A 15,949-nucleotide genomic window follows, 5' to 3' on the forward strand; every position below is an offset into this window, starting at 1 on the left:
TGTGGTGAAAACAAGCATCCTATCAAAAGCTGGTAGAAGTTACATTTGAAAGAACACTTTCTCAGCAAAGCAGACCAAGAGATGTCTCACTGAGGGGGATGCTGAGAAAATATCAGGGTCCAGGTGGCACAATTCCAGAGACCATGGTGCTTGGAAAACGATTGTGAATGCTGCGCCCTGATGCCATTTGTTCTACACGGAGGCCCTGGTGAGTATGGCATCCTCGTGAGTCTAGACACTTCTCTGGGCTAGACGGGCCTCAGGTCAGAGGTGATTATATTGTGACATCACGAGGGCCTGCCACATACTAAGAAATGCCAAATGTGGGACCTCCCAAGCCTCTTAGACCCTCAACATACTGCCCTGACACTCCAGCAAAATCACGCTGCTGTTGGCAAAACTGCTTTGTGCAGTTCAAGATTGAGGGACCCTGTCTTAAAGTCTCACAAGCCCCTTCTTGCTATATAATGCCCGTAAGTTATGTGTCACTAACCAGGTGTCATCACACATGTGCAGATGAGCTGCAACTGTGAAATGATGGCCAGTGTGTAAGCAGACATACTCATTATCCACTAGTCTGGAGGAGTCTGAGCCCAGCAGGCCTGGCCAGGGCTGGTCCCCACGGACAGAGAAGTGAGCACATAGAGAAGGCAACGGAAGCCCTTGGGCTTTGTCCTCAGTAGCCCTGCCAAATTATGGGTGAAGAACTTAACTAGCTGACACTATCCAAGATATCAGAAAAACAACAATAACCATTATTTCCAGGAACTTCTGAACTAAAGGTAGGACAAAACATCGATTTGGGCCTTGAGCAAGAAACTGGTTTCTTAGCAACCTAGGCCAGAATGTGATTTCAGAAGAAAAGAGTTTCTTCTGGTAAAAAAAAATAAACATCTCCTTATTGTTTCAATTATTTAAAAACTCTATCACATTATGACCCATGAGAAATTCAGTTCACCTTTAAGAAAAAGCCAAACCAAACAGCAAAAGAAACATGAACAATTATATTAGATATGGGTCTAGTGGAAATGAGTACACACTAGAGAAATAGATCCAAATTGTTCCCATTGATTTTTTTTTCATTGTTTTACATCAACCGTCATCAAAATTCTAAAGACATAAACCTTAGAAGACATTTAGAAATGCCCTTATCAGTGCTCCTTGGTGTCAAGGTACCAGGAGGAAGCTGTTAAGTCATGCATTGTCCTCTGGAGATAAATCTGTATTTGCAGCAGTTTTCAGATTGTTGCCGCACCCACCTTTATATGTAAGATTATATTGGCAGGGGTTTTAAAAGCTGTGCAGACCCCCACCAGTAAAGGAAAGCACAATTTACGTTTTATAAAAATTTATCAGTATTCAAGCCCATGATTTTAAGGCATAAGCAAGGTTGAAATGGTTCTATGAAGACCTACAAGACTTTTAGAACAAACACCCAAAAAAGATGTCCTTTTCATTATAGAGGACTGGAATGCAAAAGTAGGAAGTCAAGAAATGCCTGGAGTAACAGGCAAATTTGGCTTGGAGTACAGAATGAAGCAGGGCAAAGGCTAATAGAGTTTTGCCAACAGAATGCACTGGTCATAGCAAACACACTCTCCCAACAACACAAGAAAAGATGCTACACATGAACATCACCAGATGGCCAACACTGAAATCAGATTGATTATATTCTTTGCAGCCAAAGATGGAGAAGCTCTATACAGTTAGCAAAAACAAGACCAGGAGCTGACTGTGGCTCAGATCATGAACTCCTTATTGCTAAATTCAGACTTAAGTTGAACAAAGTAGGGAAAACCACTAGACCACTAAGGTATGACCTAAATCAAATCTCTTGCAGTTATACAGTGGAAGTGAGAAATAGATTTAAGGGACTAGATATGATAGAGTGCCTGATGAACTATGGACAGAGGTTTGTGACATTGTACAGGAGGCAGTGATTAAGATCATCCCCAAGAAAAAGAAATGCAAAAAAGCAAAATGGTTGTCTGAGGAGGCCTTTCAAAAATCTGGGAAAAGAAGAGAAGTGAAAAGCAAAGGAGAAAAGGAAAGATATACCCATTTGAATGCAGAGTTCCAAAGAATAGCAAGGAGATATAAAGTCTTCCTCACTGATCAGTGCAAAGAAATAGAGGAAAACAATACAATGGGAAAGACTAGAGATCTCTTCAAGAAAATTATAGATACCAAGGGAACATTTCATGAAAAGATGGGTTCAATAAAGGACAGAAATGGTATGGACTTAACAGAAGCAGAAGATATTAAGAAGAGGTGGCAAGAATTACACAGAAGAACTGTACAAAAAAGATCTTCATGACCCAGATAATCACCATGGTGTGATCCCTCATCTAGAGCCAGACATCCTGGAATGCAAAGTCAAGTGGGCCTTAGGAAGCATAACTACAAACAAAGCTAGTGGAGGTGATGGAATTCCAGTTGAGTGATTTCAAATCTTGAAAGATGATGATGCTGTGAAAGTGCTGCACTCAATATATCAGCAAATTTGGAAAACTCAGCAGTGGCCACGGGACTGGAAAAGGTCAGTTTTCATTCCAATCCCAAAGAAAGGCTCAAACTACCACACGATTGCACTCATCTCACATGCTAGTAAAGTAATGCTGAAAATTCTCCAAGCCAGGCTTCAGCAATACTTGAACCATAAACTTCCAGATGTTCAAGCTGGTTTTAGAAAAGGCAGGGGAACCAGAGATCAAATTGCCAACATCCGATGGATCATCAAAAAAGCAAGAGAGTTCCAGAAAGACATCTATTTCTGCTTTATTGACTATTCCAAAACCTTTGTGTGTATCATAATAAACTGTGGAAAATTCTTCAAGAGATGGGACTACCAGACCACCTGACCTGCCTCTTGAGAAATCTGTATGCAGGTCAGGAAGCAACAGTTAGAAGTGGACATGGAAAAACGGACTGGTTCCAAATAGGAAAAGGAGTACGTCAAGGCTGTATATTGTCATTCTGCTTATTTAACTTATATGCAGAGTACATCATGAGAAACGGTGGGCTGGATGAAGCACAAGCTGGAATCAAGATTGCCGGGAGAAATATCAATAACCTCAGATATGCAGATGACACCACCCTTATAGCAGAAAGAGAAGAAGAACTAAAGAGCCTCTTGACGAAAGTGAAAGAGGAAAGTGGAAAAGTTGGCTTAAAGCTCAACATTCAGAAAACTAAGATCATGGCATCCGGTCCCATTACTTCATGGCAAATAGATGGGGAAAACAGTGGAAACAGTGGCTGACTTTATTTTGGAGGGCTCCAAAATCACTGCAGATAGTGACTGCAGCCATGAAATTAAAAGACACTGACTCCTTGGAAGGAAAGTTATGATCAACCTAAACAGCATATAAAAAAGCAGAGACATTACTTTATCAACAAAGGTCTGTCTAGTCAAGGCTACGGTTTTTCCAGTGGTCATGTATTGATGTGAGAGTTGGACTACACACAAAGCTGAGTGCTGAAGAATTTATGCTTTTGAACTGTGGTGTTGGAGAAGACTCTTAAGAGTTCATTGGACTCCAAGGAGATCCAACCAGTCCTCCTAAAGGAGATCAGTCCTAGGTGTTCATTGGAAGGACTGATGTTGAAGCTGAAACTCCAATACTTTGGCAAGACCTGATGCAAAGAGCTAACTCATTTGAAAAGACCCTGATGCTGGGAAAGATTGAGGGCAGGAGGAGAAGGGGATGACAGGGGATGAGATGGTTGGATGGCATCACCTACTCGATGGACATGGGTTTGTGTAAACTCCGGGAGTTGGGGATGGACAGGGAGGCCTGGCTTGCTGTGGTTCATGGGGTCGCAAAGAGTCAGACATGACTGAGCAACTGAATTGTAATGAACTGAACTCAGGGAGCCCGATTCCCCCAACTTCATTTTTCTTTGTCAAGATTGCTTTGGTTATTCAGTGTCTTTTGTTTTTCCAAATAAATTGTAAAAATGTTTGATTCTAATTCTGTGAAAATGCCATTGGTAATTTGATAGGGGTTGCATTGAATCTGTAGGTTGCTTTGGGTAGTATAGTCATTTTCACAATATTGATTCTTCCAATCTGAGAACATGGTATATATCTCTCTGTCTCTTTGTGTGATTTATTTCTCTCATCAGTACCTTATAGTTTTCTGAGTACAGGTCTTTTTTCCTCCTCAGGTAGGTTTAGTCCTAGGTATTTTTTTCTTGTTGTTGCAATGGTAAATGGGATTGTTTCCTTTATTTCTCTTTCTGTCCTTTCTTTGCTAGTGTATAGGGATGCAAGAGATTTCTGTGCCTTAATTTTGTATCCTGCAACTTTTCCAGATTCATGATTAGCACCAGTAGTTTTCTGGTAGCATCTTTAGGATTTTCTATGTACAGTATCATGTTATCTGCAAACACTGACAGTTTAACTTCTTTTTCAATTTGGATTTCTTTTATTTCTCTTTCGTCTTTGATTGCCATGGCTAGCACTTCCAAAACTATGTTGAATAATACTGGTGAGAATGGCCATCCTTGTTTTGTTACTGATCTTAGAGGAAGTGCTTTCAGCTTTTCACCCATGAGAATGATGCTTGCTGTGGATTTGTCACATAAGGCCTTTATCATGGTGAGGTAGTTTCCCTTTGTGTCCACTTTCTGGAGAGTTTTTATTACAAATGATTGTTGAATTTTCTCAAAGGTTTTTCTGCATCTATTGAGTTGATCACCTGGTTTTTATTCTTCAGTTTGCATCCCTGGGATAAATCTCACTTGATTGTAGTGTGTGAGCCTTTAAATGTGTTGTTGGATTCTGTTTGCTAGTATTTTGTTGAGGATTTGTGTCTATGTTCATCAGTGATGTTGGCCTGTAATTTTCTTTTTGTGTGATATCTTCATCTGGGCCCAGCAGGCGCTCTGCAAGAACCACTCCAGACCCTCCCCCCACCACCCCGCTGTACCTGTGAGGAGACGCAAACTCCACATCCTCCTACTCCACCACCTTGGCCAAAGTTTAATATATAAACTAGACACAGTAAGAGAATGTCCGCCTGGCCAGCATCACTGCTCTTGCATTTTAGAATGGTTATTAAGCAAAATAAGAGCCTTCCCTAGTGGCTCAGATGGTAAAGAATCTGCCTGCAATGCAGGAGACCTGGGTTCAATCCCTGGGTCAGGAAGAGCCCCTGGAGAAAGAAATGGCAACCCTCTCCAGTCTACTTGCCTGGAGAATTCCATGAACAGAAGAGCATGGCGGGCTGTAGTCCATGGGGTCACGAAGAGCTGGACACAACTAAGCGACTAACACAAGGGTTCCTTGAGCATAATAAGCACTGCAATACTGGACAGCTGATCTGATAACCCAGCCTGTCCAGGATGACAGCTGTTAGGTGGGCAGGTATCATGGACAGCCTGAGTGTACTGGAGGAAGGGGTGATCCATGTTCTGGTGGGACAGCATGAGGGTTCATCTCAACACTCAGAGTGGCATATAGCTTAAAACTTACAAACTGTTTATTTCTGAAGTTTACCATTTAATATTATGGACCTGTAGTTCACCACTGGTAATTGAAACCTCAGTTAATGGGGGGGCCACTGTATGTATCACCATGATCTGACATTCTGCTTTTCTCAGAATCTACAAGATAAGGTGTTTAACTTCAAGCCTTTTTTAAAGATTCTTCTGCTGTTATTTTCAGTTCAGTTCAGTCGCTCGGTCGTGTCTGATTCTTTGTGAGCCCATGAACCGCAGCACACCAGGCCTCCCTGTCCATCACCAACTCCCAGAGTTTACCCAAACCCATGTCCATTGAGTCAGTGATGCCATCCAACCATCTCATCCTCTGTTGTCCCCTTCTCCTCCTACCCTCAATCTTTCCCAGCATCAGGGTCTTTTCAAATGAATCAGCCCTTCACATAAGGTGGCCAAAGTATTGGAGTTTCAGCTTCAGCATCAGTCCTTCCAATGAATATTCAGGGCTGATTTCCTTTAGGATGGACTGGTTTGATCTCCTTGCAGTCCAAGGGACTCTCAAGAGTCTTCTCCAATACCACAGTTCAAAAGCATCAATTCTTCGGCACTCAGATTTGTTCATAGTCCAACTCTCACATCCATACATGACTACTGGAAAAACCATAGCCTTGACTAGACAGACGTTTGTTGACAAAGTAATGTCTCTGCTTTTCAATATGCTGTCTAGGTTGGTCATAACTTTTCTTCCAAGGAGTAAGTGTCTTTTAATTTCATGGCTGCAATCACCATCTGCAGTGATTTTGGAGCACAGAAAAATAAAGTCAGCCACTGTTTCCACTGTTTCCCCATCTATTTGCCATGAAGTGATGGGACCAGATGCCATGATCCCCCATGTCCAAGGAAAGAGAAACCCAAGAAAGATGGTAGGCACTGAGAGAGGGCATCAGAGGGCAGACAGACTGAAACCACAATCACAGAAAACTAGCCAATCTGATCACACGGACCACAGCCTTGTCCAACTCAGTGAAACTAAGCCATGCCGTGTGGGGCCACCCAAGACGGACGGGTCATGGTGGAGAGGTCTGACAGAATGTGGTCCACTGGAGAAGAGAGCGGCAAACCACTTCAGTATTCTTGCCTTGAGAACCCCATGAACAGTATGAAAAGGCTGTTGTTTTACATTTGTAATTTTTTTCCAGCCAAACCTTTGTGATAAAGTCAGATGGGTAGGTAGTTTCAGAAAAGTAGAAAGAAGCAGACTGTGAAACTGAAAGAATGCCAGTCTATGTATCAGGAAATACAAAGGGAAATTCTGTCCTGTCCAGCACAGTAGTCACTGGCCATGCGTGGCTGTTTGCAGTTACATTATTAAAGACAAAAAATTTAAATCAAGTTCTTCAGTCACACCAGTCATATCTCACATGTAGCTGTCTGCTGCCATAATGGACAGTGTAGAGTGTAGAACGTATCCATCACTGCAGAATGCTCTAAGCTAGTCTGTGGTGTGACATTCTTTGACTTGGGCAAATTCCTTAACTCAGGGTTTCTTAACCTCAGCACTATTGACATTTTGGGACAGGTAATTTTTGATTGTGGTGGGCCATCTTGTGCTGCTTTTAGCAGCATCTCTGTTCTCTGTCCACTAAGCATCAGTAGCTTTCCACTGGTTGTATAAACAGAACTGTCTCCAAACATTGCTATTTGTGTCCAGGGGATGCATAGTCACCCCGGTCGAGAACCACTGCCTTAACTGCTTTGGGGTTTAGTTTCATCCTCAACTAAAGGGGATTTTGCTCCAAGAAGAGGACCCTCCTAACATTCAGCTCTAACATTCAGCATGTCAAGAACATCTAGCTGCTTCTCTCAAGTGCCACTTTCTTGAGTACCATCTCTCTCCACCACTGCTTGTCGTTACCCCGCCTCTCGCCAATGCCAGTACTGATGAGTATTGCTCTAATGAGTAGGAGACCCAGGGCTGACATATAGACTTGTCTCCATGTCCGTGGTTTTATGGACTGAAGCTACAGTGGCCCCTGGTTTTATCCATCACTAGCTCTGCTTCTCAAAAACACCTGGTTTTATCATAGCTTGAGTTGAGTCCCTGAATAGAGGTGTTCATCTCAACGTTATTGTTGCCTCCCGCACATACTGTGTAGGATCTTCTGGAAGGATGTTGTCTTCATTGGGACGTGTTTTGTATTTGACATTGCCCTTGGCTCGTGGAGTCAGGGAAACCTCTTAGGGCCTTGACTGGACTATGAACTCAAGAGCAGAGACCCTGTTTTATTAACCCTCGGCACTTGGCACAGTGCCTGGCAGCACTGGACAGTTGGCATCTAGATAAATAAATGACCATATATTTTTGGTGGGGAAATAAGATGGGAGTCTAAGGACTTTGCTTCTCCGAAGCATAGTCGGCAGACCAGCAGCATCTGGATCCCCTGGAGGCTCACTGGGGACAGATTCCCCAGCCTCACCCCAAGCCTACGGATCGGAATCTGCATTTTGACACCATCCCAGGTGATCTGGATGCACAGTAGGGTTGAAAGCACTGGTCTAGAAGACTCTACACTCAGTCTGTAGCCTTCTTCGGGGACAGAGGGACTTAACTCGAGCTTTACCCGAGAGCTTTCTAGCGTCTCTGCTTATAAGGACGCTGATCCTGTTGGATCAGGGCCACATCACTATGACTGACTTAACTTCTTTCCTTTAGGTGCTGTCTCCAAATACTGTCACCGAGGCTATATGAACTGGGGGGCAGGAGGAGGCACAATTTACTCCATAATATCGATCATTTTAAAAAGTGATCGCTGTAAAACGCTGCCTGCCTTCTTTGAGGGGAGGAGGACTGGGCCATCTCACACCCGTCAGCTCATTCATCTTGTGCAGCTGCCCGATGAGCGAGGTCGTGCCGCCTCACTTCACAGATGAGGAAGCAGAGGCTCCTCGAGGTTGATCCATCTTCCTAAGGTTTCACAGCTAGAACCTGGAATCAAGACATCTGCGCAGGTGACAGAGCCGGTACTGCGTAGGGTGCTGGAGTGAGGGATTGAGATCACTAATAAGGGGAGGGAGTTTTATCTTCACGACAGGCCTCTCAGACACTGAGAACGCGGAGTCAGATGTCTGGCTCGCTGGAAGGACCCCAGGCTCTAGAATCTCAGGAGCCAGCTGTGCTCAGTGCTGAGTCTTGCCCCTCAGTCCTGGCTCCAGCACGCCCACGAAGCTTTCCCAAGGATGAGGTCTCGAGGCTTAGGCTTTAGAACCGGCAGTGGCAGCTTCTTCAGGCTGTCGGTTTCCAAGGATCTAGTCACTGATCAATCCCGAGGACAAGGTTGGTGAGCCCCGGGGCCCTGCTCTCCGGGAGAGTCTAGATCGGGGGAGAAATACCAGCAGGCACTCTGATCAGGGCAGTGGGTGCTCCCTCAGCGGGGAATTCTGCCCGACACCGGGGTGACAGGCCCCCAACTGCAGGCTGAGGGAGACGATGCCACTCATGGTGACCAGGGGTGGGCTCGCTGCCAAGTCTCTGATGTTCCTGAACGAGTTCCAAAACCTAGCGAGCTTTCGAAGGTGCCCAGGCCACACGCCCTGAGGACATCAAAGCCGATGGGGGCGGGCCCAGGATTAGAGCTCCTGAGAGGTGCATTGCTGCCTGCTGGAAAGGTGGGGTGAGGGGTCGGGAACGCTGGGCTCTGCGATCATATCAGGGTTGAATAGTTGAGTTTGACCTAAATCATTGGAACCTACCACCTCAGTAGGGAGAACTATTTATTGCCAAATGGCCATAAACAGTTTTTCGAGTATGAGTCAGAATTCTACCCACCACTGTTCTTTACCAGCTGTAGGATCTCAAGGAATTGCTTCATCCGCGGGTCACAGATGGGCAACCCAGGGCTGTGTCCTGGCAGACCTTGTTGATTTGGCTTTGATCACGATAATTTGTTAAAATATTTTATATGTTCTTTTCCTTCCACTTTTATGAAAGTGTTGGCATTATTTTCATTCTTTGAGGTAAGCTTGGTTTTGCTATTCCCTTTGTTTTGTAACTTGGGGGTTTCTTGCTCTTTTTTAAAAAATTCATTTTATGGAAATATAAACTTTTGAGAGCTGTTCCAGCACAGAGTGCCCTCCTTGTTTGAGTGAAAGAGGCTTGGTGTAGAGGGCCTGCCTGGAAGTGAAGACTGTGGTCCAACTAGTGGGAACCAGGCACACAGGATCCTCAGGGGGCTCATTTGCTTGAACATCCTCCCCAGCTCCCTCCACACATACATGGCAGCCTTGGGGACTAGGGTGCTCAGGACGCAGGGATGAGACAGCAGCCCCGGGGATTGAGGCCTAAGGGGAATAGAGGAGACATTTATTTCTGACTTCCTATCATGGAATTTTTATTCTCTATTGGAACATATTGATTTAGAGTGTTGTGTTAATCACAGGGGAACAGCAAGTTGATTCAGTTAACATATGTGCACATACACATGTGCCTGTCTTTTTAGGGTTCTCTTCCATAGAGTTTATGAGAGGGTATTGAGTAGTTTCTTGTTTATAGAGCACATCCTTGTTCATTATTCTTTTTCTCTGTGTTCGTATCTGTATAGAAGAGTATATGGGTTAATCCCAAATGTCTCCGTTATCTCTCCACAACCACCTGGTCTTCCCATTTGGTAAGGAAAGTTTCTTTTCTAAGCATCTGCTTCTGTTGATCCAAGAGTTCGTTTGCATCCATCATGAGATTTCAGCTGTAAGTGCTATCACATGCTTTTTGTCTTTGTCCGATGACCTGACTCAGCCTGATCATCTCCCCCTCCCTGTCTTTGTTGCGGCAGCTGGCACCACTTCATTCCCTTGTGTGGGTCAGTCACAGTCCACGAACGTGTGCAGCACATCTTTAGCCGCCATTCTTCCGTGGCTTGAGGTTTCTGTTGCTTGCGTGCCTTGGCTGTTGTAAACAGCCCCGAAGAGAACGTTGGGATGCGTGTGTGTCCTGGAGGGGTGCTTTTCCTAGGGTCTAGGCCCCAGAGGCAGGCTGCAGCATCCTAGGCTGCTTTTTATTTTTAAAGGAGCCTGCATGCACTTGTCCCTAGTGGCTGTTGTCGAGTGCATCGCCCGCTGAAGCCTAGGAGTGCTCCCTGGTCTCCTGGCCTTCTGCAGTACTTACTGTTTGCACATTTCCCGCAAACTGCCACTCACCAGAGCTCCTTGTATTTCTGTGTGCCTTCCTCTTTCATCTGGGCCGCCCGGGATTTTCACAGGAGGGGGATTTGGATTTCCTTCCTGTTTTTTAAATGTAAGCGAAACTTTGCCATTTGAAATCGGCTCCTGAAGGTCGGCCTTCTTCTGAATTCTGTTTCTGCTGCCTCCCGCGTGTCATTTCTCCAGCAAAGAGATCATTCAGAGCAGAGCAGCTCCGGTGGATACGAAATGCCCACGGGTCCTGGGTTTGCGGCTGTTGTTTCCTAAAACGGCCGCAAGGGGGCAGCCCTTACTCGTGCCCCGCTCTGCGTGCGGGGGAACCTGGGCCCTGGCAACGCGGTTCCTGGGCTGGAGATGACTGTGGAAAGGGCGGAACAGACACAGAGGGCCAGAGTGTCATTCCTTCTGCCCCTTACCCTTCTCCCTCCAGACCTATCCTATCCCCTGCCAAAGTCTTATGCTGAGGCAGCTGTCCTAGGCAGGTGGAGCCCCTAGGGAGAGAGGCTGGAAGTAGGAACCCTCTGAGCAAAAGAGGGGACGATAGGGTGACTGTTCAAACCTCTTCCAAAAGACAGAGTCCACCATTTTCTAGGTGCAAGAGGCTTGCTTTACGTGTAGTGGGACCACGTGAATTTTAAGGTGGTCCCATCTATTGCGTCAGGCAGTCAAGGTATTACTGAGGTCCGTGGCTGGCACCACCTTTCCAGCTCCCTCATGAAGACCTCAGTTTGACCCGGAAGTCAAGCCTAGTACGGCCCAGAGGTGAGCAAGCACAGGGGTCAGAGAGCTGAGGAGAACGCAGCAGACGCTGGGTTTGGGGTTTTTCTTCTCGAGTAATTTTTATTTTCTGTTGAAGTCAGTCCTTAATTTAAACCAGAGTCTGCCCTGAATGTGGTACTCATTTTTCCCTGACTCTGGTCCACACTCAGGCCTACCTGTGGTCCACACAAGCCTGCCTCTGGTCCACACTCAGATCTATATGGTTCACACTGAGGCTTGAATCTATACACACTGAGGCCTGACTGTGTCTAGACTGGGCCTGACCCTGGTCCACGCTGAAGGCTGACTGTGGTACTCACTTAGTCCTGACTCTAGTCCACACAGAGGCCTAAGTTTGGTCCACCCTGAGGCCTGAGTCTGGTCCACCCTGAGGCCTGACTCCGGTCCACGCTGAGGCCTGACTCTGATTCACACCTAGGTCTGGCCCTGGTCCACAATCAGGCCTGCCTTTGCCTCTTACAGAGGGCTGTTTCTCGTCCACACTCAGGCCTGGCACCGGTCAAACCGAGGCCTGACTGTGGACCACACTGAGGCTGCAGTCTGGTCCACACAGGCCTGACCCTCATCCACATTGAGTCCTGAATCTATATATACTGAGGCCTGACTCTGGTCCACAGTTAGGCCTGACTCTGGTTATCACTGAGGCCTGAGTCCGGTCCAAACTGAGGCCTGACCCCAGTCCTCACTTAGGCCTCACTCTGGTCCACACTAAGGCCTCACCTTGGTCCAACAAAGGCTGGACTCTGATCTGGTCCACACTAAGGCCTCACTGTGGGTCACACTAAGGTCTCACTCTGGTCCACACCAAGACCTTACCTTGGTCCAACAAAGGCTCGACTCCTATCTGGGCCACACTAAGGCCTGGCTCTGATCCACTCTGAGGCCTGACTCCACTCGAGACCCAGACCTGACACTGGTCTACACTCAGGCCTGACTCTGGTTCATCACTGAGGCCTGAGTCCAGTCCTTACTTAGGCCTCACTCTGCTCCACTCTAATGCCCGACTCCTGGTGAACACTAAGGCCTCTTGTCTACACTAAGGCCTGACTCTGGGCCACACTAAGACCTGACCCTCACAGACACTAAGGCCTGACTGTGGTACTCACTAACATTTGACTCTGGTTCACACTAGGCCTGACTCTGGTCCACACTAATGCCTGACTATGGACCACACTAAGGTCTCACTCTGGGGCGCACTAAGGCCTGAGTGTGGTATCCCCTAGGACTGATTCTGGTCCACAGTAAGGGCTGACGCTGGTCCACAGAAAGGGCTGACTGTGACTCTCGTCCACACTAAAGCCTGACTCTGGTCCACAGGAGGCCTGACTCTTGTCCCCATCACGGCCTGACTCTGATCCACACTCAGGACTGCCTCTGGTCCACACTCAGGCCTGCTTTTCGTCCACACTCAGGCCTGCCTCTGGTACTCACATATTCCTGACCCTTGTACTCACTTAGGCCTGACTCTAGTCCACAGGAGGCCTGACTCTGGTACTCACTAAGATCTGACTCTGGCCAACACTAAGGCCTGACTCTAGTCCACACCATGGCCGGCCTCTGGTACTCATATATCCCTGACCCTTGTACTCACTGAGGCCTGACTCTGGTCCACCCTAACGCCTTACTAAGGTCCACACTAAGGCCTGACCCTGGGCCTGACTTACTCTTGACCCTGGTACTCACTCAGGCCTGACTGCGGCCACACTAAGGCCTGATTCTCGTCTTGGGTCTTACTCTGGTCCACGTCAAGGCCTGACTCTGGTGGTATCAAAGGCCGGTCTCATCGTAACACAGGTCAAACTGGTCCTCACAAAGGAAGGCCCTAGTCTGTTCCTCACTCAGCCTCTGAGTCAGTCTTCACTACGGCCTATGCATCTTAAATCAATTCTACTCAAAATAAGTTAAAATCACTGGTGGGCTGCAGGTAAGTGAAAAACCATCACAAAACTTCAAAACTATTATCCACCAATGAATAGTAAATTTAAAAAATAAACATAGGACTATATACAGTGTCATCTATTTAGCTTCCATGCCTAGGGAGAGATCTGGAGAAAGCTAATATTTTTCTGAAGACAGCTGCACCGCAACGACATTGGCAGCACTAGGAACAATAACCAAGACAGCTAAGCAGCCTACATTATGAGGAGAGATGACGGTAAAGAAGATGCAGTTCAGATACACAAGGCCGTGTTATTCTACCATAAAATAGGATCAAATAATGCCTTTTCCAGCCACAGCAACTGAAAAACATGCTCATGATCTTGGAGAGATAGCAGTGAGCGGTCCTAAAGAGAAATCTTAGCTCCCTGCTCAGAAATTGAACCTGGGTGGCCTGGATGAACACCCGGATCCCAACCATGAGACCACCAGTGGCCAGAGGCTAGGAGCAAGGTGACCCTGCGTCTTTCTCCCGTTTGAAACCAAGACTGTTTTAAGGAGGCAAGAGGTGTAAATACATATATAAAGCCCATTATTACGGACACAGCACAACCTGTGGTAGGGCATACAGAAGCCCAGTCTAAGACGGAAGCAGGACAGACACACGGCCGAGAGAAGCCTGGCCTCCCGAGGGGCACAGATGGAGGTGAGGTAAGTCCCTCATACAGGGCAGTCCTTCCGCACCTTTGCTTACCTTTCACCAATCATCTCGTTTCTTTCTTACACACACCTGACTCGTCTAGGACCCTGCCCAAGATGTGGGCACAGCTTTTTGCTAAGATTGATCGCACAGTGGAAGCCTGTGGATGCATGTCCGCACTTACTGTGGGGTGGGACCCCCTCCCTTTGTGGCCTCCAAGGAGCCTTCCTGCGCTTCTGCAGACAGGGAAGTCTTCCTTGACCTCAGGCGTAGGCACCTTATCTCTTTATTCCAGCAGAGCTCAGCCTCTGCCATTAGCTTGAGTGTCTGGGTGAAAACAAAGCTTCAATTTCACTCCACTTGACAAACACCAGCTGTCCAGCCCAGAGGCCCCTCTATCTCCCACCTCAAATCCCTCTGAGAGACATGAACCCCCAAAATCTTTACTGGGAGGCTGAAGGGTGAAGGTCTCTCTTCTGTAGTTTCTTCAAGCTGGCATGGGGCTCGCAGACCCTACCTAGCTGGGGTCATGGAGCTCTCACCCTGTCTCATTTCGTGGCCTCAGAGGGACTTCTGTTGTTACTCCTGAAGGATCTGTTCTGAGGATTTGCTGGAATCTCTGCATCACCATCATCTTAATGTGAAACTGTAGTAATCTGAAAGAGACAAATTTAACACATAGATTTTAAAAGGCAGGAGCCAAAGATCAGTAAAAGAGTTATTTTGACCAGGGGCCCAAGCAGGAGTAAGAACCAGGTTGCGTTTTTTAGAAAGTTCAGTCCTGGTCCAGATATAGAGTCAGTGCTTGTGCTACCCTGTCCAAAGGAATGGAACCATTTGTTGTGGTCGCACATATTTTTGGTATCATTTTTATTAGCCCAGAGTGACTGATGTAGGTGTGACAGGCCACTCAACTTCAGTAGTTGGATAAGTGACAATCTGAACATTAATATACAAAATGGATCTCATTTATTTCCAGGAGAATAAACTTGAATCCCAGTCTACACCTGGCATTTCAAGGAGACATGCAGGCTTGTAGCCAGTTGTCTAGTTTTATCTAAGTTGGTTTTAACCTTTGACGTATTATTAACACTTAAACCAAAGCATCTTCCCCTTGGTCCTTTAATGCAAATCTTTTGTCACCTTCAAGATCTATATATTTGTTCTATTTTTTCCCCATTTATAAACAAGCAACTGTAGAACAGAATTATTATCATTATTTTTTTTTAACAACAAAAACATCTCCAATCTTTATATCTTCTCTCACTGACAACATACATCTTACTTGCTTTATGCACCAAAATCTTTTCCTTGTCACTTTAGTAGCTTTGATTCCATATTATAATTTTTAACCTTTAAAAAACCTTAACTCCTAGTGAAAACCAAGAAGAAAGCAATTGTGAACTTTTTATCATATTGGCATTCTCTAATTAGCAAACTCAGGAACATATTTTAGAATCTCTAAAAACATGTATTTTTCCGAAGTTCAATTTCTTTTCTCAATGTAATACAAGGCATGTATCTAATAAGCCCAAACATCTTTGGTTTTTTTCTTGTATTTAGAATTATGTGATTTGTAAGTACTTACTTTTCTTTAAATCAGTTAAATAGAGCTCACTTACAAATTAACCTCAGCAATATTATCCAAAAACAAAGACACACACCAAGGCATACATAAATTGAGACAGACAGCAATCTCATAGTTTTCTGCTTAAGATTTATTATAAAATGTCTCTTGCCCCTTTCTTTTCCTTGGCTTGATTTTCTACTGATTTACCCAAGGCTGAAGTCTCAGGTAAAGTGGGCTGTGTATCTCCCAGTCAAGATAAAAACTTCAGGCTTTTTTCTTGGTATATTTTTGTTTTCTCAGGGTCAGAGTTCTGAAAAGAAAAGTCTTTCAACAAGCCAGCTTTTCCTAATTGCAAAAGGAACCAGTTTTGCAATTTAAAAAAA

Source organism: Muntiacus reevesi, chromosome 2 (genome assembly GCF_963930625.1).
Source record: "Muntiacus reevesi chromosome 2, mMunRee1.1, whole genome shotgun sequence".
NCBI classification, from domain to species: domain Eukaryota; kingdom Metazoa; phylum Chordata; class Mammalia; order Artiodactyla; family Cervidae; genus Muntiacus; species Muntiacus reevesi.